This window comes from Salvelinus namaycush, unplaced genomic scaffold, assembly GCF_016432855.1.
Source record: "Salvelinus namaycush isolate Seneca unplaced genomic scaffold, SaNama_1.0 Scaffold138, whole genome shotgun sequence".
In the NCBI taxonomy this organism is placed as follows: Eukaryota; Metazoa; Chordata; class Actinopteri; order Salmoniformes; family Salmonidae; genus Salvelinus; species Salvelinus namaycush.
The window spans coordinates 14,098-38,296 of record NW_024058097.1 but is presented as its reverse complement, the minus strand read 5'-3'; the positions used below and the strand labels follow the sequence as shown (position 1 = coordinate 38,296).

Here is a 24,199-nt window from a genome sequence, read left to right as displayed (position 1 = left end):
AAGGGTGCGCTGATTTTTTTATTTAACCTTTAACTAGGCAAAAGAACAAATTCTTATTTACAATGATGGCTACCAAAAGGCGTCCTGCGGGGACAAAGCCTGGGATTCAAAATAAATACAGTACATAAAGAGAGAGCTAAGAGAACATAGCAAGGCAGCAACACAACACATCATAGTAGCAACAATACATGGTAGCAGCACAAAACATGGTACAAACATTAGTGGCCACAGACGACAGTACAAAAGGCAAGAAGGTGGAGACAATACATCACACAAATGGCACAGAGGTTTGAGACGGATGGGAAGCGGGACTATCATTCGCTGGAAAATGTGTTGCATACAATTAACTAGGTAGACCAGACCCAGCTGCTATAGAGAGCAGTTAGTAATGGCATCTTGTTGGGAACCAACTCCGCCACGATTCGTTGGACAAATCCTTTGGGAAAATGTTTTGACATCAACACTGAAAACAAGATCTGTGGTAAATTCAGGCGTAAACCTTTTTCTGATATTCGCTAACGGTCACACAATTGAAGCATTTGTACTGAAATGAAAAGCCCCTGCTATAATGGTCAAGGTAACGGATCTCAGAAAATGTAGAATCTCCTAAAAGCCAATTTATGCTCGACAGGAAAATGTGATCGGTGCCATATGACTGGTGTGACGCAGACCAGTACTAAACGGCACGCAATATGAGCTGTACAGGACGGCTTATTTCTCCTGTTATTCACCAAAATTCTAATATAAAGTCCCGGGTAAGGCTCAATCTGTGTCCGGGAAACTAGCCTCAAGCGCAAACGCTCTTACCTTGAAGTGAGCCCAAATTCTCTACCACTGTGCTTCACGGCCAACAGATGGGGTTAATGGCGCTACATGGTCAAAAACCCGATTGATTCCACCGTAGGTATGGTTGAAAGAACCAGAGGTAACTCATTTGGGGGGTTTTCGGGACCACAAGCTGGCACATTAATGTCCATGATACCACCCGTTAAATATACCGGAATTTACTTGGATGAATGCTCTATTTAGCCACCATCTTTAGCGGTTTTGATAGTGTAAACCAAGTCTGTTCCATATATTAGCTATAAAATTTTCCCACCGTATCGTTAAAGTACACTCCATGACGAAACATGCATCTCACAATAAATTCCTCCCAAAAACACAACAGCTTAAAATAATTCAGTCAACTTTCTATAGCCAGTGAACAATGTCAATCCCCGTTACATGTGCATGTTTATAACCACCTAGAATAACTACATAATGATATGAAGGAAATGTCACATTGTTCAGTATTGATTTCAGACCACATGGTTCATTCAAAATGGCCAAATTCACCAAGTCTGATTTACTACCACCAAGAAAGAAAAATACAACGAGCATTAATTTGTAGATTTATTTATACATCAAAAAACAGTCATGGGGTTGAATTGACTTGGCCTGGTTTTCCCCAGTTCCAACGAGACATCCCACTTCCTTGCTGACCAAACAGGAATGCAAGAGGGCTTGTCAGTGTAGGAGAACTAGAGGGAAAATAGTGAGAATTAAACCCTGGTGATACTGTAGGGACTAATACACAAGGTCTGAGATGACTTGATCAGAGAGTAACCAATCAGTCAGCATTACATCAGACTGGGGCGGTAATGATGACTCATCACCTCAGAGTATGTAGTTTATAACAAATTGCATGGGTCAGTGTGATGATCCAAGAGGAACATTCAACAGTACATTAACAACATCTTCCTAATATTGATCTGCCCCCCTTTTCCATTATAATACATAGTCTTGGCCAAAAGTTGAGAATGGCAATACAAAGGATTTTAATTCCTTTGGATGGGGTATGGTAGGTGCCAGGTGGACCGGTTTAGCTCAAATGAAACTGCTGGGTTTCTCAAGAGCAAGTTTCTTATGTGTATCAACACTGGTCCACCACCCAAAGGACATCCAGCTAACTTGACTCCAATGCCGACCCACAGTTGTGTCACGGGCCAACAGCCCTGTGGAACGCTTTCAGACCCCTTGTAGACAACTGAGGCTGTTCTGAGGGCAAACTCAATATTAGGAAGGTTTAATGTCCTCTATACTCAGTGTACTATAATACTGGAACCGTAAGTCATTCCCACTACACACCTTCCCGCTCCACCAGCACAGCAACACTTCAGCAGCCAACGAGCTCTAAAAAGACAGAACAGTTTTAAAACCAAATAATTCCAATCTTATTTTACTAGACTCCATTCAGAGCATTCTGAAACCAGATCAGGAGTGTCTAGTTCAGTCATTGCAGCCATCCAGCCAGCGGTCCAGGGTCTGGGATCAAGCCCCCACCCAGACACCCTCCCTCCAGGCAGGCAGCCCACCTTACCCCTGTACCGAGAGCAGGCTTGTCAGTGTCTGCCCAACCCACAGGAGGGCCGATGGGCAGCCAGACCTTTATCCAGCCCAGAGCACAGGACAGGATTGCCACCTGACTGGTGTGTTGCGTAGTATGTTCATCATTTACAACATTCCAGAATGCTTAATGTGGAAGGAGAATTAAGATGCTGTCAAAAGTCACACACCTTTACGAACACGGCAGACACTAGGACCTCAACCAGGGGGGCAGAAACCTAGAGGGAGAAAGTAGAAAAGCATGAAGTGACATTGTAAGACCTTGTAGTCAGACATGAGATCAGTCTATAGCAGGGTATTCTAATCCTGGGGACCCAAAACTGTCAACAAGTGTTTCCCCCCCAGAACTAGGCTTGGGTGGTATACCAGGGTATTTGGAAAACAGGGTTTCACCAATAACATGTACATTATTTCTATGAAGTTTATATTGATAGCTACTTATGTATTTTACAGTAGGTCCAGTCACATGGTGTTTGTTTACAAGAATGAGACCAGAGCATTGTGAGACCCTCACTGTTGACCAGGTGATCTAATTACAGGACAGAATTCACAACTCAACGTGTTAAGTGTTAATATGCTGGGACAGCACTGCCAGTGAAAACCTGAATACCACCCTACACCTGATTACACTCAAACCCTTGATTGAATTAGGTGAATAATGCTACGTTTACACAGGCAGACCAATTCAGATTTCCACTAATTGGTGTTTAACAATCACACCAGATCTTTACTGATTTGATTACTCAAGACTAATTAGTGAAAGATCAGAATTGAGCGGTGTCTAAACGAAGCCTCACATCTAGGTCCCCAGATCCAGGATTGTGAAACACTGCTCTAGAGTATAGATCAGTTCAGTAACCAATCAGTCAGCTTAACATCAGACTGGGGCGGTAACAGGAAATCATCACTTCTACATTATAAAGGACAGAAGTTAATGGCAACAGATCAAAGTTGATCCTACACACCTTGAGGTAGTGCAGCAACAGTTCTCCAGTGGCCAGGCTGGAACAGTTAGGACCTGGAAGGAACAGATACCAAATTAAACATTATGCAGAAGTACATTAGGTACTGCAGACTATATGCAGAGCATTCTGAGACGAGATCAGACCAAGGGGGTTCAGTCATTGTAGCCATCCAGCCAGTAGTCCAAGGTCTGGCTACAAGCTCCCCACCCAGACACCCTCCCTCCAGGCAGGCAGCCCACCTTACCCCTGCCCCCGCACTGAGAGCAGGCTTGTCAGTGTCTGCCCAACCCACAGGAGGACCGATGGGAAACCTGCGTTGATGCCAGCCACAGAGCACCGGACAGAAGCCAACCAACTGGGGATGTCATTTCATCACATACATCCAGAATGTTCCATGTGGTGGGTGTGAGCTGTAGTTAAACGTTCATGGGAATAGTAGTTCCCTCAGTGATGTTAATGAGTAGGTAGAAGGTAGGTGGAGTTGGTACCAAGTGCAAGAGGTGAAAGGTCAGTGAGTGAAGAGGCTGTAAAAACACAATCATACACACCTTCCTGAAGACTGCAGACCCACAAGGACATCAACTGGGGGAGGAGAGTTGAGGGATAACTAAGTGGTATTGTAAGAACTAGTGGTCAAACATTAGATCAGTCTACAGCACAGCATTATCTAATCCTGGGGACCCACCACTCCTCTGGGTCCTCAGGACCAGACCTCACTGCTATAGTATAGATCAGTTCAGTAACCAATCAGTCAGCTTAACATCAGACTGGGGCGGTAACAGGAAATCATCACTTCTACATTATAAAGGACAGAAGTAAAGTCGATCATACACACCTTGTGGTAGTTCAGTAACAGGCATCTTCTAGTGACCAGTCTGGTACCACCATCAGGACCTGAAGGAGAAGAATCCAAATAAACATGCTGAACAGCACTACATTAAAGACTGCTTTATTGTCTGACAGATCAGAGGGGTAACCAATCAGCTGGGGAGGTAACACGACTATCTAAAAGACAACTGATCCTAGACCAGCACTACCACCCTGAGAGACTATGGGAAAGTGCAGACAAGGGCCCTGTACTACATCAGGACACTAGTTATTTGGAAGTCAGTATTCTAACTTATATCCTGCTTAAACTGTATTGATGGTACTGCATGAAAAAATAAATTGACTACACCCTGAGTGGCCCATCCACCCCAGTCACTTGTGCTGCTACTAGCATTTCATGAATGATTCTGCATCTACTTCTTGATATTAAATCTAATGGCAGCCATCTTGGATCGACAATGCAAAGCCAAAAGCTATTGTGTGTGGGTCTCTGGTCCCATCAGACAGTTGGTAACCCCAACCAGCTGTCCCCTTGTTGCCCTGGCAACGCCAGTGGGTCCACCTTTGCAGGTTCTGTCGTCAACGCAGGGCGTAAGACACGTGTGGGTGTCATCACTAGGAGCCAGAGTCACCACGACTACCAAACATACACCGTTCACTCTGTTTGCAGTCAGTTAATACTAGACTGGTTGTAGCTTGTGGCTAAAGCAGAGGCTCTGTTTAAGATACAAGGACTAGATTCATTACCGAACGTACTCATTAACCAAAACTCACCAGTCTAGTTGGCATCACGGCTCCTTGTTCAGCCACAAACAGAAGAACCTACAAAGACATATGCTTCAGGTTAAAGTCTGGGTGGGCAACAGATACCAGGCAGGCACATGGAGGGGGTTAGACATTACATATGTAGCCTTTATGACAGGTTACGTAGCCCTCTGCTGAAGTCAGCTATTCCTTTTCTCAACAGGAGTTCAGACGAACCAGATTCCAAAGAGAATATTCATCATGTTCAGCAGAAGGACGGGATCCCTCAAACATGTTGCGTTCAGCTAAACTGTACAAGTAAAAGTTGGCAACACTGTGTAGATATCTATACAATAAACTTAATGAATGTTTGAACTACCACTTCCAGGACAAGACACTGGTGTTAAAATATACATTTAGACTGGATGGATCCTTACCTGCATAGCTTAGAGCAGCTCAGAACAGCCATCTTGTTTCAGGACAGTCAACTGTAAGACAAAATGGAGGACGTGAAACTAGGCTGCAACAAGACAGTCAAGCGAGGGTTCTTTACTCTGCAAGGTGTCAGGTCATTTATCATCAACAGGAAGTCAGACAAACGAGATTCCAAAAGGTTTATCATGTGGTTGCAGAGAACGATTGTTATTCTGGGAAAGACCTCCCTTTCTAGTGCACTACTTCTGACTAGGGCCCTTAAAGCTCTGGTCAAAAGTAGTGTACTATAGAGGGCGCCATTTGGGACAGTACCAGAACCACAACCTACCAGTATGTTGGAGTCCACGCTGCAATTCCACTGACCACAGCACTCAAACCCTGAAGAATGAAAGGTAAACATTTTATTAGTGTGATGATGGAGAAATCGATGACCAACCGCTGCATTAGCTACAGTCACTCAGTAGTTCATGTCGTTTCACATCGGTTCAAAGTGAGCTAAGTTCATCATCATTGGGACTGTAGCACGTCCCGGTAGCCATCTTGTACAGTTGGCCGGCCAAAAGGGGACCATGCCTGCATCCAAAAAGTCACACCCTATTCCCTTTATAGTGCATGGGTCCTGGTCTACGGTCGTGCACTATAAAGGGAAGTGGGGTACTAGTGTCTTAACATTTCACTAACCTGGATTTTCACAAAGCGCATCAGTCTCGTGGTCTGGAATCAGGTATTCTATAGAAGGAATCACAAAATAAATGTTAGTTTTTGCCTGGCTTCTATGAGAAGATAGAAAGTTCTTAAATAGAGCCCATCAGAACAAACAGTAGCTTCACAAAATAATCAGACATATGCTTGTCAATGGATCATCATATAAAGCCCGGAGGTAGTGACCATATAAAAATGGTGCCATTAGAACTGTCCTGAACACCAGTGAATAAAATCAAATGGAACTCACCAGTACACATTCCTATTCCAGAATGGAACTCCAAGTGGAGAATCTGTTCAGATGCCTTGAAGTCAGGAAGTCGTGTCACAAGTAATGCAGACCTGAGCAAAGAATACATCCATGTTAGTGACTTACTAGTCTGTATATTACTACAAGAGGCTTTGGAACACAGGACAAGGAGGCCATCAGATCAAAGTTAGCATCACCAAAAATCAGATATATGCTTGTCATTGAGGATCATCATTTACAGCCAGTCACGTGTGAGTCAGTTACCACCTGAAAGTCCACCCCAAAGTGCATTTCCCTATTTAGTTGAAAATCCATGACAGTTTTCCAGGTGCACACAAAGATACTTATGGATTTAGGGCACAGGACCCTTTATCTGCTTCCCCAGCCAGATAAAGTCATGGATACATATGTTATGTCAGAGTCAAACTGAAGTAAATTAAATGTAGTTTAGCAAGCTAATGCTAGCATAATGACTGGAAGTCTGCAGGTATGTTCTAGCATGCCAGCTGATAACCATATTCTTAATAGCTGCGCTAATGCTAGTTAATATTCACTTACAAATCTACCTTTACACTGAAATTGTATCCATATATTTGGGAATTAGATAAAGGGCCCTGGCGAATCTCTTAAAGGCGAAGGGCTGACAAGCTGAACACATCTAATGATCCTGGTGGTAAGTCAATGCACTCACGTGTCAGTCTTCTGGACTTCCCTGGCATCTGTCCTGCATTTCTGTTGATCAGGGGGAAGATAGGGAGGTCCCTTCATGAACAGGCAACACGCAGGCATATAGAACCCAACATTGATATCGTCGCTAATGGAAACGTATTTCCAATACAGTGAACTACTTCTGACCAGATCAACGTTATTCGTAGTACACTATTGAGAATAGGGTGTCATTAGCGCAGCAACGACAGTCGAGTCAGGGGCCAACTGCTACTCAGAATCTGGTAAAGAAGTTTCTTCTTCAAAGACTGATTCGGTAAGAGAGAGTTCATTTTATCATCACCGTAGCAGAGACCTAACGTTGGGTTTATAACGACTGATGGTCCGGTCACACCTAAATGGCAAGCTAGCATACTAGCTAACATGGCACGTGGTTAGCTAGTTGCTAAGTAAAACCACAACGTAAGCAGGCATTTAAGTAATATGTTGCTTACCAGAGCAGCACATTCGAGTCGTCGGCATCTTGAAAGGAGAAAATAATATAAAGTCAACACTAATTGTAGTTACAACCCCAGTAGCTAGCCAACCATTAAATAACGTAGGTTCTCATGTGACCTAGCTAGATGCGGACACGATGCGAACGCAGCATTTCGAAACACGTTTTTTATTTTTTATTCTAATACATTTGCAAGTCTCTCATCAGAAATACTAAAGTACAATCAGGTATTCAGAACAGGTCTGTGTAAATTCTCATCATCGAAAGACGTTGCAATGCTAACAGCCAGATATCGGCCTGAACATGAAATAAACAAATCAGAACAAAACATGTTTGATACTAGAAGTCCATAATTTGTCTAGGGTAAATTCTAAAGATCAGTGGAGGAGTTGAAACAAAAGGATGGCTTTAGATTGAATGCTAAGTTACCGGTAGGTGCTTTCGCCGCATTCCGCTCAGTGTTGCCAACTAATCTCCAGAGGAAGTTGATTTGTTGCTAATAGACGTTGTGATGTCATTGCGTGATGCCGTCAATACATAATAACGTAAAACTGCGTAACGTAATTACGTAGACTCTAATTGAACACTTATTCTGTCATTGTTATATAGTGAAGTGTTCTGGACTGATGTAAAACTATATCTTGTCCTCATTTTGCATACAACCATTGAAATCTAAGTTTGACATATTATTTTTCTACACTGATTCCACAATTGAATGTGAATATGTCATAAATCTCTTTATTTTATTTGGAACATTTTTCATACACAAATCAAAATGTATGAAGAAAAAGGCCCTTTTCTTATTTTTTTTATCTGATTTGGAAAACTATTTAGAGTCTTTGAAACGTATACAAAACAAAATGTCAATTTTTTTATTCGCTTATATGCCTGTATTTGAATTGATATAATGTGGATGAGTTTTATTTTATTTTTTTATCATTTCTTTGTGGAATCCCTCTGGCTGTTATGTTTATGTTTTGCATGTTACTGTTAATAAAAATAAAAAAAGTGAAAAAATATATATAAATATCACATGAAAAAAATAACATATAAAAATAATCTCGGCAAAAAATATGATTTGACATTTGTTAGTTTAGATTTGTTTGTTTATTATCATATACTTTTATTTGTAAAAGTAATATAAACACAACACATTTTATATTATCACATTTTTATTTTTAAACACAACACATTGAATTATTGAACGATTACACATTATTGAACAATGACATTTTATTTATAACTAGTAAACCTACACATTCTGAACAATCATAGTTTTAACCTTTAACGAGTCACCAACCCGGATCCGGGATCACCCCCCACTCCCCCCCCACTGAGTAGCATAGCTAGCATAGCGTCACAATTAAATAGTAGCATCTAAATATCATTAAATCACAAGTCCAAGACACCAGATGAAAGATACAGATCTTGTGAATAACCCCATCATTTCTGTTTTTTAAAATGTTTTACAGGGAAGACACAATATGTAAATCTATTAGCTAAACACGTTAGCAAAATACACCACTTTTCTAACTCCATCAGTTTCTTACTACTTCAGGTGCTATCACCAATTCGGCTAAACTAAGATATTGATAGCCACTAACCAAGAAAAAAACTCTTCAGATGACAGTCTGATAACATATTCATGGTATAGGATAGTTTTTGTTAGAAAAAAGTGCATATTTCAGGTAGAAATCACAGTTCTACATTGCAGCTGCAATCTGAAATAGCGTTGGAAGCAGCCGGAATAATTACTGAGACCGACGTCAATTACCAAAATAATCATCCTAAAACACTTCAGAAAAATAGACAGCCTACAGCAATCGAAAGACACAGATCTTGTGAATCCAGAGAATATTTCAGATCTTCTAAGTGTTTTACAGCGAAAACACAATATAGCATTATATGAGCGTACCACAATAGCCAGAATCACAACCGCATTTACCAGCTGTAAATGTTAGCGATCGTAACAACCCAACAAAAGATATATAATTTGACTAACCTTGATATACTTCATCAGATGACAGACCTGTAACATCATATTACACAATGCATATAGCTTTTGTTCGAAAATGTGCATATTTAGCAGCACAAATCGTGGTTATACTATGTAATCACTACAAACATTGCATGTATTCTGGCCGGCGCCATTTTGGATTAGCGCCTATTCTTATAAAAATACTATTCATAAACTTGACTAAAAAATATAAGTTGGACAACAATCGAAAGATAAATTAGTTCTTAATGCAATCGCTATGTTAGATTTTTAAAATTAACGTTACTAGACATATAGTGTGCGTTGCAGCCAGACCAGTGCCTGCAAAAGTGGCGCGCAAACACTATGACATTTTTCCACATAAATACATAATAACATCATAAATAGTTCCTACTTTTGGACGAGCTTCCATCAGTATCTTGGGCAATGTGTCTTTTCTTCAAAAGAATAGTTGCTTTGTTGTAAAACGTCCTCTTCACCTTTGGAACTAGCTGCTACCATTAGCTATGTCGCACACACATGTCCAAATCCTCAAACTAGATACAAAGGAAATTCAGAAAAATAGCACTATACTCGCATAAACTGATATAAATCGGTTTCAAATAACATCGTTATGATGTTTCTAACACCTATATTTAATTAAATTACAGACGGATACATCTCTGGTCGATAACTGAGCGTTCCAAAATTTCATCCTGACTTCTTGCCAGGCGCCATGACGAACGAGACAAAGAAAGGTACTCTCGTTCCATCCGGCTTTATAACCTCGGACAGCTACGCAGACAGACCATTCCACTTCTCATTGGTTACTGACATCCAGGGGAAGGCGGGTGCAGTTCAATTCCAGCCATAGGATATACACAGGCTTTAAAACTGAACCCAGATCAGAGGATAATTCTCAGACCTTCGCAAGTCATGTCAGGATTTTTGCTGTAGAGGGAGTTCTGGGTCACCCACAGACATAATTAAAACGGTTTTAGAAACTAGACAGTGTTTTCTATCCAATATTAGTAAGGATATGCATATTGTACGATCAAGAATTGAGCAATAGGCCGTTTAATTTGGAGACCAAAATATGCTAATGCGGAACAGCACCCCCTATAGTTGCAAGAATTAAGCAGTGTATTGGTAGTTAGTTAACATGCTACCTAACTGATCAACAATTATAGGTACAGGCAAATAACAAGGTATATATGCTATCTTATTGAATAAGCAACTTAACTCAAATAATGATGTATGTGCTAGGCATCTCTCTCCAGCTCTCCCCAGGTTGTTGTGCTGCTTGGCTGGCTAGCTAGCTGCTCGATGGTTTCCTTCAGATATTGCCACTGTTTTCGCACCCACTGCAGTACACACTGCCACCATCAGCTGTGTGTCTCCGCCAGTTCCAGAAAGCCCACTCCTTGCATACGTACTGTAAATATGATGGATCATAGATTGGCAAGGAAATCCTCTTCACTGTCCAAATGCATTGTCACGGAGCTGGAACCAGCAGTAGAGGATGGAGTGGCCTTAAAGCTGTATGCTGCTGTGGTGCCAAACTGCTGCAGAACTTCACTTGGTAGTTTATGCTGGTAACAGGTTTCACCAGCCAGCTTCAGTCCATACCGCACCAGGAGTATGGAGTTGAGAGTGTGCAGTGACATTCTATTTCTTAACTTTGACTTGACCACACTCATTTGGCTGAACAGCCGTTCAACCTCCGCATTTGAGTGTAGCAAGGAGAGGGCAGCGAGTGCAGCTTTGCACAGTTCTTCAAATGGATTTGACCCGGAAGAGTCCGTGTAGTTATTGACTTCACTCCAAAACTCGACTGTATTTTCAGTTGAGTCCCACCTAAACAGATGGATGTTTCTCCATTGGGAAACAATTTGATCAATTGTTTGGGGCTGGTACCCCAGTAGCTCAGCTACTTTAATAATTTCAGTGGTGCGTTTATTGTGCTTTAGCGTTTCCTTAACACTGAACAAGGCCATGTTGTTTCGCAAGGCTTCAAGGTTGTCTGGGAGCCTTGCTTGCAGCTCCTTGCTTAAAGCAACAATGTAGTTGATGCACTGTCTCCGAATGACCTTTTTGTCCTCTGGCGCAAGACTGAGTTGGTACATGGTGATGGACTGAGATGTCCATCAATGGCATCATTCAGGACATCCATTTTTGCCATAGGGTTGACTACTCTGCTGCAAATTGATGTTGAGGTGTACCAGATTGTCCAAAAGCTTGACAGGATCTGTTTGCTCTCCCTCAAATGACTTCACTGCAACTGGATTGATTTCAAAAATTTCAGGTAGACATAGTTGGTCTAGTTGGTCCATGTACATGGCGTGGAGCACATCCACCATGTAGCAACGCTCACTGGCCTTGGTCAACTCAAAGTGGAGTTTCAGTTCTTCCCACTGGCTCAATATACGAGTTACCGCAGACTCAATCGATAGCCAACGTGTGGCACACACTTTGGTGACCTGCAGGGGTTTCTGGACACAATTAATGGTGGCATACACTGCTTTGTACGCCTCGCACCGTTTTGGGGAAATCGAAAACCAGTTGTAGGTTTCCCTGATTAAGTAATCAACACTCCTAGGGATGGTTTCTTTGGATGCTGCACAGACAGCCAATTGTAAAGAATGGCACACATCACGGATGAGTACCAAATTGGGCAATGCACATTCTACCTTTAAAATCATGTGCACCCCGTTGTGTACCCCAGTCATCACAGACGCATTATTAGTGCCAATACTGTGAAGATTCTCTTTTTTAAGGTTGCACTTCTCAAGAAACTCAACTACCGCCTTTGCTATTGATCTGGCATCGCCACCCTCCCAGACAACCAGCCTGAGAAATGTGGACACAACGGTTCTTTTTTAGCACTGAAATACCGAATCACCACACCCAGGTATTTCGAGACACTGACATCAGTGGACTCATCCAAAAGGAGACTGAACTTCTCATCCCCCACATCTGATGTTACCCTTTTGAGAAAATAAGGAGCCAGTATTCCCCTAATCATTTCTGTGCACTTGGTGCGGTGCATTTGGAAGTTTGTTGCTGCCACAGAATCTGAAAAGGCAACTTTGCAAGCCATACCTGTCAGGTTTTGGCCAGGACTGTTCTGGTTTTTGTCACTAGATGTCCCCATTGCACCTTTTTTGAACCTTTTGTTTTTTCCTTGCTCTATTATTGTTTGCACCTGTGTGTCGTTCCCTTGTTGGTATTTAAACCCTGTGTGTTCCTCAGTTCTTTGCTTAGTGTTTGTATGTTAGCACCCAGCCCCAGCCCAAGCCTTTTTGTGAAACATATATTTCTCTTATTGGATTTTCCAGACGTTCTCTGGTTTAGTTCTTGTGTATTTTTGAGTAGTCTTTTGAGGTTTGTTTTTCCCTGCTGTTTTTACCACTTTGTGGAGTTTCTTTGTATTTTGGAGGATATCCATTTTGTGCCTTTTGGCTTTATTTTGGACGTGGTGGATTTATATTCTTTGCCTGAAGATCTTGTCCTTTTATTAAATCATTATCTCTAGTACTGCTGAGTCTGCCTCATCTTCTGGGTTCTGCCAACTATTAGTGACTGTTTCTCTCACCGGGTCCTGACAATACCTAAATGGTCGCATGCTAGCAGCGAACAATGCTCTGCAGTGGCCATTGCCATAGTAGCTTTTGCAGTTATCCACTTTCTTAACCAACTGTGGTAATGTAGACTGCGTTGTGGGGTTGTACGGTTTTGATTTATTTATATGTTTTGCTGTAGCACAATGTTTTTTGATGTCATACATTTTTGCAAGCATATCTGATTTGCAGTACGCACAGTATGCCCAACAATCATCCCCAATTACTGGCTTCAGACACCCTTTAAATTCAGGTACAGACTCCCACTCTTTTCTGTACTTCTGGCTGTACAATTTTGATTGAGACATGTTGATTGATGTTGTAAGTTCTGTTCAAGATCTCGTCGAACACATACTACTGCTGCTGCAGTCAGCCAACAATGATTTGCAATTTGCTGAAATTGCTGCTGGCCTGCTGCTGACGTCACTCACAATGCACTTTTGCAGCCAGACACGTGTGTTGTGACAGAGAAAATAGGTTTTGTGTCATTTAGAGGGAAAATATGTGCGTTTTAGCGTTTGAGTCATTTTTCAAAAGTTGCCACAAGTTCCAAATACATTTTTAAAATTAGCTACATTTGTTTTTAGGTGCTGTTTGAAAAAAAAGTTGCTAAATATAGCAACAAAATTGCTAAGTTGGCATCACTGCCTGAGGGTGTCTAGACCGCAGTCTGTCTGTCTGTCTCTCTCTTCTTCTATGGTATAATGGCATTCACAACAATTAAATGTGCATTCCGCCACCTACTGTGTGGGTGGATAAGGATCCCCAAAAATAACATATGGGTAAAAATAAATAAAATATCACACAAACTACCAAAAAAGAAATGAACTAAACAAAATCAACCTGCTTTTCTGTAAAAACCTCATTCTAATCAGGTCCAACACAGCCTCAGAATCCTCCTGTGAGGGCAGGACATTTCCTGGTGACAAAAGTCTTGTAGTACTTCTGCTGTGAAGTCTTGGAGCCCCCAAAACCTCTCGGCTGCAGCAGATATTGGTACAAAGGCTGTGAAGTATGTGTAGTTAATCAATATCAAAGGTGGTAGCTCCGCTCACCGGTGAAGTGGAGCAGAGCATGCTGGGCAATCTCCAGCTCAGATAAGATCAGCTGGAAGAACACTCCACCATGGTTAGTGTTGGTGTGTAACTGTTAAATTCAGTCACCCCACCATGGTTAGTGTTGGTGTATAACTGTTAAATTCAGTCACCCCACCATGGTTAGTGTTGGTGTGTAACTGTTAAATTCAGTCACCCCACCATGGTTAGTGTTGGTGTGTAACTGTTAAATTCAGTCACCCCACCATGGTTAGTGTTGGTGTGTAACTGTTAAATTCAGTCACCCCACCATGGTTAGTGTTGGTGTGTAACTGTTAAATTCAGTCACCCCACCATGGTTAGTGTTGGTGTGTAACTGTTAAATTCAGTAATCCCACCATGGTTAGTGTTGGTGTGTAACTGTTAAATTGAGTAATCCCACCATGGTTAGTTTTGGTGTATAACTGTATATTAAATTCAGTCACCCCACCATGGTTAGTGTTGGTGTATAACTATATTAAATTCAGTCACCCCTCCATGGTTAGTGTTGGTGTGTAACGGTTTGACTTCATGTCTTGAAAAGGCTTTAATTTCATCACTACAGAATAATACCATAAAATACAGTTTTCCAGGGAGTTCTAGAAACCAGTTGAAGGTAAACTCCATCCAGAAACCATATTTTGGTATTTGTTTCATTAGTCCATTGTAACAGTCCCAAAATGTTTTGCTTGTCAATAATCAAGTTCTCAAGATATGTAACTTTCAAAATACAGAAATCCCCATATGATGCATTTTGCAAATACCAAAAGACCGTTTTGGGTGGAATTTTCCTTTAATGAAAGCATGCATCAGTCAGGTGAAAGGTTATTTGGCATCATGTCCAATGTCAGACTAAAACCTTTTTAATGCCACAGAAAATACCATCCATCTTAGTGATAAAAGGCATTTTATAACAATCTTATTTTTAATATACATTGTCGCTTACACTAATAGTCTTAATTCCTGATCAAATTTTGCCAAAACACTTCATGGCAAAGATTATAGGACAGTTGCATTCTGCAGCACTATCCCAGTTCGCCACTAGAGACATACAGGTGTTCTGCTGCACTATCCCAGTTCACCACTAGAGACATACAGGTATTCTATCCAGTGGTGTTCTGCTGCACTATCCCAGTTCGCCACTAGAGACATACAGGTATTCTATCCAGTGGTGTTCTGCTGCACTATCCCAGTTCGCCACTAGAGACATACAGGTATTCTATCCAGTGGTGTTCTGCTGCACTATCCCAGTTCGCCACTAGAGACATACAGGTATTCTATCCAGTGGTGTTCTGCTGCACTATCCCAGTTCACCACTAGAGACATACAGGTATTCTATCCAGTGGTGTTCTGCTGCACTATCCCAGTTCACCACTAGAGACATACAGGTATTCTATCCAGTGGTGTTCTGCTGCACTATCCCAGTTCACCACTAGAGACATACAGGTATTCTATCCAGTGGTGTTCTGCTGCACTATCCCAGTTCACCACTAGAGACATACAGGTATTCTATCCAGTGGTGTTCTGCTGCACTATCCCAGTTCACCACTAGAGACATACAGGTATTCTATCCAGGTGCGTTCTGCTGCACTATCCCAGTTCACCACTAGAGACATACAGGTATTCTATCCAGTGGTGTTCTGCTGCACTATCCCAGTTCGCCACTAGAGACATACAGGTATTCTATCCAGTGGTGTTCTGCTGCACTATCCCAGTTCACCACTAGAGACATACAGGTATTGTATCCTACTAACTAGAAGAGGATAGATTTAGAAAAAGGGTGCGCTGATTTTTTTATTTAACCTTTAACTAGGCAAAAGAACAAATTCTTATTTACAATGACGGCTACCAAAAGGCGTCCTGCGGGGACGGAGCCTGGGATTCTAAATAAATACAGTACATAAAGAGAGAGCTAAGAGAACATAGCAAGGCAGCAACACAACACATCATAGTAGCAACAATACATGGTAGCAGCACAAAACATGGTACAAATATTAGTGGCCACAGACGACAGCACAAAAGGCAAGAAAGTGGAGACAATACATCACACAAAAATGCCACAATGAGGTTTGAGACGGATGGGAAGCGGGACTATCATTCGCTGGAAAATGTGTTGCATTCAATTAACTAGGTAGACCAGACCCAGCTGCTATAGAGAGCAGTTAGTAATGGCATCTTGCTGGGCACAAACTCCGCCACGGTTCGTTGGACAAATCCTTTGGGAAAATGTTTTGACATCAACACTGAAAACAAGATCTGTGGTAAATTCAGGCGTAAACCTTTTTCCTGAGATCAGCTAACAATCACACAATTGAAGCATTTGTACTGAAATTAAAAGCCCCTGCTATAATGGTCAAGTTAACGGATCTCAGAGAATGTACAATCTCCTAAAAGCCAATTTATGCTTGCAGGAAAAAATGATCGGTGCCATATGACTGGTGTGACGCAGACCAGTACTAAACGGCACACAATATTAACTGTACAGGACGGCTTATTTCTCCTGTTATTCACCAATATTCTAATATAAATGCAGTCCCGGGTAAGGCTCAATCTGTGTCCGGGAAACTAGCCTCAAGCGCAAACGCTCATATTTTGTAGTGAGCCCAAATTCTCTACCCCTGTGCTTCACGGCCAACAGATGGGGTTAATGGCGCTACATGGTCAAAAAAAACAATTGATTCCACCGTAGGTATGGTTGAAAGAACCAGAGGTAACTCATTTGGGGGGGTTTTCGTGACTGTTTACATCAAAACAGTCACAGGGTTGAATTGACTTGGCCTGGTTTTCCCCAGTTCCAACGAGACGTCCCACTTCCTTGCTGACCAAACAGGAGTGCAAGAGGGCTTGTCAGTGTAGGACAGGAGAGCTAGAGGGAAAATAGTGAGATGATCCAAGAGGAACATTCAACAGTACATTAACAACATCTTCCTAATATTGATCTGCCCCCCTTTTCCATTATAATACATAGTCTTGGCCAAAAGTTGAGAATGGCAATACAAAGGATTTAAATTCCTTTGGATGGGGTATGGTAGGTGCCAGGTGGACCGGATTAGCTCAAATGAAACACTGCTGGGTTTGTCAAGAGCAACAGTCTCTTATGTGTATCAACACTGGTCCACCACCCAAAGGACATCCAGCTAACTTGACTCCAATGCCGACCCACAGTTGTGTCACGGGCCAACAGCCCTGTGGAACGCTTTCAGACACCTTGTAGACAACTGAGGCTGTTCTGAGGGCAAACTCAATATTAGGAAGGTGTTTTTAATGTCCTCTATACTCAGTGTATTATAATACTGGAACCGTAAGTCATTCCCACTACACACCTTCCCGCTCCACCAGCACAGCAACACTTCAGCAGCCAACGAGCTCTAAAAAGACAGAACAGTTTTAAAACCAAATAAAACCAATCTTATTTTACTAGACTACATTCAGAGCATTCTGAAACCAGATCAGGAGTGTCTAGTTCAGTCATTGCAGCCATCCAGCCAGTGGTCCAGGGTCTGGGATCAAGCCCCCACCCAGTCACCCTCCCTCCAGGCAGGCAGCCCACCTTACCCCTGCCCCCTGCACTGAGAGCAGGCTTGTCAGTGTCTGCCCAACCCACAGGAGGGCCGATGGGAGGCCAGACCTTTATCCAGCCCAGAGCACAGGACAGGATTGCCACCTGACTGGTGAGCTAGTAGTGTGTTCATCATTTACAACATTCCAGAATGCTTAATGTGGAGCGTTACAATGCTGTCAAAAGTCACACACCTTTCCAAACACGGCAGACACTAGGACCTCAACCAGGGGGGCAGAAACCTAGAGGGAGAAAGTAGAAAAGCATGAAGTGGCATTGTAAGACCTTGTAGTCAGACATGAGATCAGTCTATAGCAGTGTATTCTAATCCTGGGGACCCAAAACTGTCAACAAGTGTTTCCCCCCCCCAGAACTAGGCTTGGGTGGTATACCAGGGTATTTGGAAAACAGGGTACACCAATAACATTTAGATTATTTCTATGAAGTTTATATTGATAGCTACTTATGTATTTTACAGTAGGTACAGTCACATGGTGTTTGTTTACAAGAATGAGACCAGAGCATTGTGAGACCCTCACTGTTGACCAGGTGATCTAATTACAGGACAGAATTCACAACTCAACGTGTTAAGTGTTAATATGCTGGGACAGCACTGCCAGTGAAAACCTGAATACCACCCTACACCTGATTACACTCAAACCCTTGATTGAATTAGGTGAATAATGCTGCGTTTACACAGGCAGACCAATTCAGATTTACTGATCGGATTACTCAAGACTAATTAGTGAAAGATCAGAATTGAGCTGCGTCTAAACGAAGCCTCACATCTAGGTCCCCAGAACCAGGATTGTGAAACACTGCTCTAGAGTATAGATCAGTTCAGTAACCAATCAGTCAGCTTAACATCAGACTGGGGCGGTAACAGGAAATCATCACTTCTACATTATAAAGGACAGAAATTAATGGCAACTGATCAAAGTTGATCCTACACACCTTGAGGTAGTGCAGCAACAGTTCTCCAGTGGCCAGGCTGGAACAGTTAGGACCTGGAAGGAACAGATACCAAATTAAACATTACGCAGAAGTACATTAGGTACTGCAGACTATATGCAGAGTATTCTGAGACGAGATCAGACCAAGGGGGTTCAGTCATTGTAGCCATCCAGCCAGTAGTCCAAGGTCTGGCTACAAGCTCCCCACCCAGACACCCTCCCTCCAGGCAGGCAGACCACCTTACCCCTGCCCCAAACGCTAGAAGAGCAGGCTTGTCAGTGACTGCCCAACCCACAGGAGGACCGATGGGAAACCTGCGTTGATGCCAGCCACAGAGCACCGGACAGAAGCCAACCAACTGTGGATGTCATTTCATCACATACATCCAGAATGTTCCATGTGGTGGGTGTGCGCTGTAGTTAAGAGTCCATGGTATTTGTAGTTCCCTCAGTGATGTTAATGAGTAGGTAGAAGGTAGGTGGAGTTGGTACCAAGTGCAAGAGGTGAAAGGTCAGTGAGTGAAGAGGCTGTAAAAACACAATCATACACACCTTCCTGAAGACTGCATACCCACAAGGACATCAACTGGGGGAGGAGAGTTGAGGGAGAATTAAGTGGTATTGTAAGAACTAGTGGTCAGACATTAGATCAGTCTACAGCACAGCATTATCTAATCCTGGGGACCCACCACTCCTCTGGGTCCTCAGGACCAGACCTCACTGCTATAGTATAGATCAGTTCACTAACCAATCAGTCAGCTTAACATCAGACTGGGGCGGTAACAGGAAATCATCACTTCTACATTATAAAGGACAGAAGTAAAGTCGATCATACACACCTTGTGGTAGTTCAGTAACAGGCATCTTCTAGTGACCAGTCTGGTACCACCATCAGGACCTGAAGGAGAGGAGTCTAAATAAACATGCTGAACAGCACTACATTAAAGACTGCTTTATTGTCTGATAGATCAGAGGGGTAACCAATCAGCTGGGGAGGTAACAACTATCGAAAAGACAACTGATCCCAGACCAGCACTACCACCCTGAGAGACTAAATATGGGAAAGTGCCGACAAGGGCCCTGTACTACATCAGGACACTAGTTATTTGGAAGTCAGTATTCTAACGTCAAACCTGCTTAAACTATTGATGGTACCGCAAGAAAATATTAAACTGACTACATCCTGAGTGGCCCACCCACCCCAGTCACTTGTGCTGCTACTAGCATTTCATGACTGATTCTGCATCTACTTCTTGATATTAAATCAAATAACAGCCATCTTGGATCGACAATGCAAAGCCAAATGATATTGTGTGAGTCTCTGGTCCCATCAGACAGTTGGTAACCCCAACCAGCTGTCCCCTTGTTGCCCTGGCAACACCAGTGGGTCCACCTTTGCAGGTTCTGTCGTCGACACAGGGCGTAAGACACGTGCGGGTGTCATCACTAGGAGCCTGAGTCACCACGACTACCAAACACCAACCGTTCACTCTGTTTGCAGTCAGTTAATACTAGACTGGTTATAGCTTGTGGCTAAAGAAGAGGCTCTGGTTAAGATACAAGGACTAGATTCATTACCGAACGTACTCATTAACCAAAACTCACCAGTCTAGTTGGCATCACGGCTCCTTGTTCAGCCACAAACAGAAGAACCTACAAAGACATATGCTTCAGGTTAAAGTCTGGGTGGGGACCAGATACAAGGCAGGCACATGGAGGGGTTAGACATTACATATGTAGCCTTTATGACAGGTTTACGTAGCCCTCAGCTGAAGTCAGCTATTCCTTTTCTCAACAGGAGTTCAGACGATGAATATTCTCTTTGGAATCTCGTTCATGTTCAGCAGAAGGACGGGATCCCTCAAACATGTTGCGTTCAGCTAAACTGTACAAGTAAGTTGGCAACACTGTAAATATCTATACAATAAACTTAATGAATGTTTTAACTACCACTTCCAGGACAAGACACTGGTGTTAAAATATACATTTAGACTGGATGGATCCTTACCTGCATAGCTTAGAGCAGCCATCTTGTTTCAGGACAGTCAACTGTAAGACAAAATGGAGGACGTGAAACTAGGCTGCAACAAGACAGTCAAGCGAGGGTTCTTTACCCTGCAGGGTGTCAGGTCATTTATCATCAACAGGAAGTCAGACAAACGAGATTCCAAAAGGTTTATCATGTGGTTGCAGAGAACGATTGTTATTCTGGGAAAGACCTCCCTTTCTAGTGCACTACTTCTGACTAGGGCCCATAAAGCTCTGGTCAAATGTAGTGTACTATAGAGGGCACCATTTAGGACAGTTTCAGAACCACAACTTACCAGTATGTTGGAGTCCACGCTGCAATTCCACTGACCACAGCACTCAAACTTTAAAGAACAAAAGGTAAACATTTTATTAGTGTGACGATTGAGAAATCGATGACCAACTGTTGCATTATATACAGTCACTCAGTAGTTCATGTCGTTTCACATAGGTTCAAAGTGAGCTAGTTTGTCATCCTTGGGACTGTAGCATCTTCAAGTGACTGGTTCCACAGAGTTCTGTCACTCAACCCACATGGCACCCCAGTCCCTATGCAGTGGACAACTTATTGACGAGACCGACTGTCCATACTCAATTGTGAGCCGCCCGATGGTACTCCCGATCACAGCCGGATGTGCCGTAGACCCCTGCGCCACTCAGGAGCAGTTCACACAGAATAGGGTGCCATTTGGGTTTCCACCAACATGTATACTGGTGGAAGACCAATCCTACCCGTAGTGGGGAACCCAGTTTGATCTTTGTTGGATGAACTCACCAGGTAAGGTAGTGTTAATCCCTTCAGGAAACTTCATCCCCACGTCTGTTAAAATGACAAAGGAAGTTTGTGTTTAGCTGTAAAGAACATTTAAACATACAACCCCTGCATTAGCTACAGTCACTCAGTAGTTCATTTAGTTTCACATCGGTTCAAAGTGAGCTAAGTTCATCATCATTGGGACTGTAGCACGTCCCGGTAGCCATCTTGTAGTTAGCCAGCCAAAAGGGGAAAATGCCTGCATCCAAAGTCACACCCTATTCCCTTTATAGTGCATGGGTCCTGGTCTACGGTCGTGCACTATAAAGGGAAGTGGGGTACTAGTGTCTTAACATTTCACCAACCTGGATTTTCACAAAGCGCATCAGTGTCGTGGTCTGGAATCAGGTATTCTATAGAAGGAATCACAAAATAAATGTTAGTTTTTGCCTGGCTTCTATGAGAAGATAGAAAGTTCTTAAATAGAGCCCATCAGAACAAACAGTAGCTTCACAAAATAATCAGACATATGCTTGTCAATGGATCATCATATAAAGCCCGGAGGTAGTGACCATATAGAAATGGTGCCATTAGAACTGTCCTGAACACCAGTGAATAAACTCAAATGGAACTCACCAGTACACATTCCTATTCCAGAATGGAACTCCAAGTGGAGAATCTGTTCAGATGCCTTGAAGTCAGGAAGTCATGTCACAAGTAATGCAGACCTGAGCAAAGAACACATCCATGTTAGTGACTTACTAGTCTGTATATTACTACAAGAGGCTTTGGAACACAGGACAAGGCCATCAGATCAAAGTTAGCATCACCAAAAATCAGATATATGCTTGTCATTGAGGATCATCATTTACAGCCAGTCACGTGTGAGTCAGTTACCACCTGAAAGTCCACCCCAAAGTGCACTTCCCTATTTAGTTGAAAATCCATGACAGTTTTCCAAGTGCACACAAAGATACTTAGGGATTTAGGGCACAAGACCTTTACCTACTTCCCCAGCCAGATAAAGTCATGGATACATATGTTATGTCAGAGTCAAACTGAGGTAAGTTAAATGTAGTTTTGCAAGTGTAAGAAATTGTATTAGATATTGGTAACTTGTTTTAACAACTTCTCAACATTAGCTATAGTTGACACAACATACACACCCCCTCTTTCTCTTGGACATATGCTGGACTCATTAGACATATACACGACACCCACAACTCCCCTCCCCCATGACAATCACACAGACACACACAACTCATGCTTGGAGCTCAGGACAAAGAACTATCTCAGGAACCAATGGAACGTGGACACCAGGCCTGTTCAGGACTACCCAAGACCCAGATCGACCAATCGGAAGGCCAGACTCGCAGATCTACCTACTTTGCTTGTTGTCTATATAATACTGTACGGTTCTTGAAACTACCTCTTTTTCCCGGACGATTCAATAGGAATCAGACAGAAAGAGCCTTGCTGCAAGATTTTACTAAGATATCTTTACATGTGATTAAACGGCCTTATTATAAAATTATCCACCTCGTCCTATTGTCTCCTCTTGTTCTCCTGTCAACAGTAAACGTTTTACTAACACAAGCCAATGCTAACTAAAGCTAGCATAATGACTGGAAGTCTACAGGTATGTTCTAGCATGCTAGCTGATAACCATATTCTTAATAGCTGCGCTAATGCTAGTTAATATTCACTTACAAATCTACCTTTACACTGAAATTGTATCCATATATTTGGGAATTAGATAAAGGGCCCTGGCGAATCTCTTAAAGGCGAAGGGCTGACAAGTTGAACACATCTAATGATCCTGGTGGTAAGTCAATGCACTCACGTGTAAGTCTTCTGGACTTCCCTGGCATCTGTCCTGCATTTCTGTTGATCAGGGGGAAGATAGGGAGGTCCCTTCATGAACAGGCTACACGCAGGCATATAGAACACGACATTGATATCGTCGCTAATTTAACCTTATTTCCAATACAGTCGACTACTTCTGACCAGATCAACGTTAATAAGTAGTACACTATTGAGAATAGGGTGCCATTAGCGCAGCAACGACAGTCGAACCAGGTGCCAAATGCTACTCAGAATCTGGTAAAGAAGTTTCTTCTTCAAAGACTGATTCGGTAAGAGAGAGTTCATTTTATCATCACCGTAGCAGAGACCTAAGGTTGGGTTTATAACGACTGATGGTCCGGTCACACCTAAATGGCAAGCTAGCATACTAGCTAACATGGCACGTGGTTAGCTAGTTGCTAAGTAAAACCACCACGTAAGCAGGCATTTAAGTAATATGTTGCTTACCAGAGCAGCACATTCGAGTCGTCGGCATCTTGAAAGGAGAAAATAATATAAAGTCAACACAAATTTGAGTTATAGCATACTAGCTAACATGGCACGTGGTTAGCTAATTGCTAACTAAAACCACCAAACTAGCCAGTTGGCAAACTAAAGCTCGCTTGCATCGTTTTACTGCAGTAGAGTTAGTCATTGTACCATGCATGGCAGACATTTCAGTAATATGCAGCTTACCCGAGAGGCATATTCTCTCTCGAGTCGTCCGCATCTTGAAGAGAAATGGAACCGTTTACACACACGGAGGAGTAACCCCATAAAAACCCTCTAATGAATGACCAAGTTAGCTTCCGTCCCTTCTTTTTCTTCTTCTTCTTCTATGGTATAATGGCGTTCGCAACATTGTGCATTCTGCCACCTACTGTGCGGGTGGATAATAAGGATCACGAAAAGGAAAACATT

General features: G+C 42.5%; 1 long non-coding RNA gene, 8 other non-coding genes and 2 pseudogenes across 9 annotated transcripts; all 11 read right to left on the bottom strand.

Moving 5' to 3' along the window:
- Nucleotides 1-1,379: 1,379 nt before the first annotated feature.
- On the bottom strand, nt 1,380-23,993 carry LOC120036521. The gene is made up of 15 exons (XR_005474531.1): nt 23,975-23,993; nt 23,747-23,774; nt 7,470-7,497; nt 7,001-7,041; nt 6,310-6,401; nt 6,039-6,086; nt 5,686-5,735; nt 5,360-5,410; nt 4,953-5,000; nt 4,186-4,244; nt 3,899-3,932; nt 3,351-3,403; nt 2,556-2,603; nt 2,128-2,172; nt 1,380-1,520 (listed from the first exon to the last, which is right to left on the bottom strand). It is a non-coding gene; the product is annotated as an uncharacterized LOC120036521 (long non-coding RNA).
- LOC120036585 lies at nt 1,589-1,662 on the bottom strand (annotated as a pseudogene).
- On the bottom strand, nt 3,231-3,300 carry LOC120036566. The gene has a single exon (XR_005474569.1). It is a non-coding gene; the product is annotated as a small nucleolar RNA SNORD31 (small nucleolar RNA).
- Nucleotides 4,081-4,150, bottom strand: LOC120036565. The gene has a single exon (XR_005474568.1). It is a non-coding gene; the product is annotated as a small nucleolar RNA SNORD31 (small nucleolar RNA).
- LOC120036538 lies at nt 4,673-4,799 on the bottom strand. The gene has a single exon (XR_005474542.1). It is a non-coding gene; the product is annotated as a small nucleolar RNA SNORD22 (small nucleolar RNA).
- On the bottom strand, nt 5,810-5,873 carry LOC120036581. The gene has a single exon (XR_005474578.1). It is a non-coding gene; the product is annotated as a small nucleolar RNA SNORD29 (small nucleolar RNA).
- Nucleotides 18,533-18,602, bottom strand: LOC120036564. Its single transcript, XR_005474567.1, has one exon. It is a non-coding gene; the product is annotated as a small nucleolar RNA SNORD31 (small nucleolar RNA).
- On the bottom strand, nt 19,381-19,455 carry LOC120036586 (annotated as a pseudogene).
- Nucleotides 19,977-20,103, bottom strand: LOC120036534. The gene has a single exon (XR_005474538.1). It is a non-coding gene; the product is annotated as a small nucleolar RNA SNORD22 (small nucleolar RNA).
- LOC120036530 lies at nt 21,100-21,162 on the bottom strand. Its single transcript, XR_005474536.1, has one exon. It is a non-coding gene; the product is annotated as a small nucleolar RNA SNORD29 (small nucleolar RNA).
- On the bottom strand, nt 21,574-21,637 carry LOC120036552. The gene has a single exon (XR_005474556.1). It is a non-coding gene; the product is annotated as a small nucleolar RNA SNORD29 (small nucleolar RNA).
- Nucleotides 23,994-24,199: the final 206 nt, after the last annotated feature.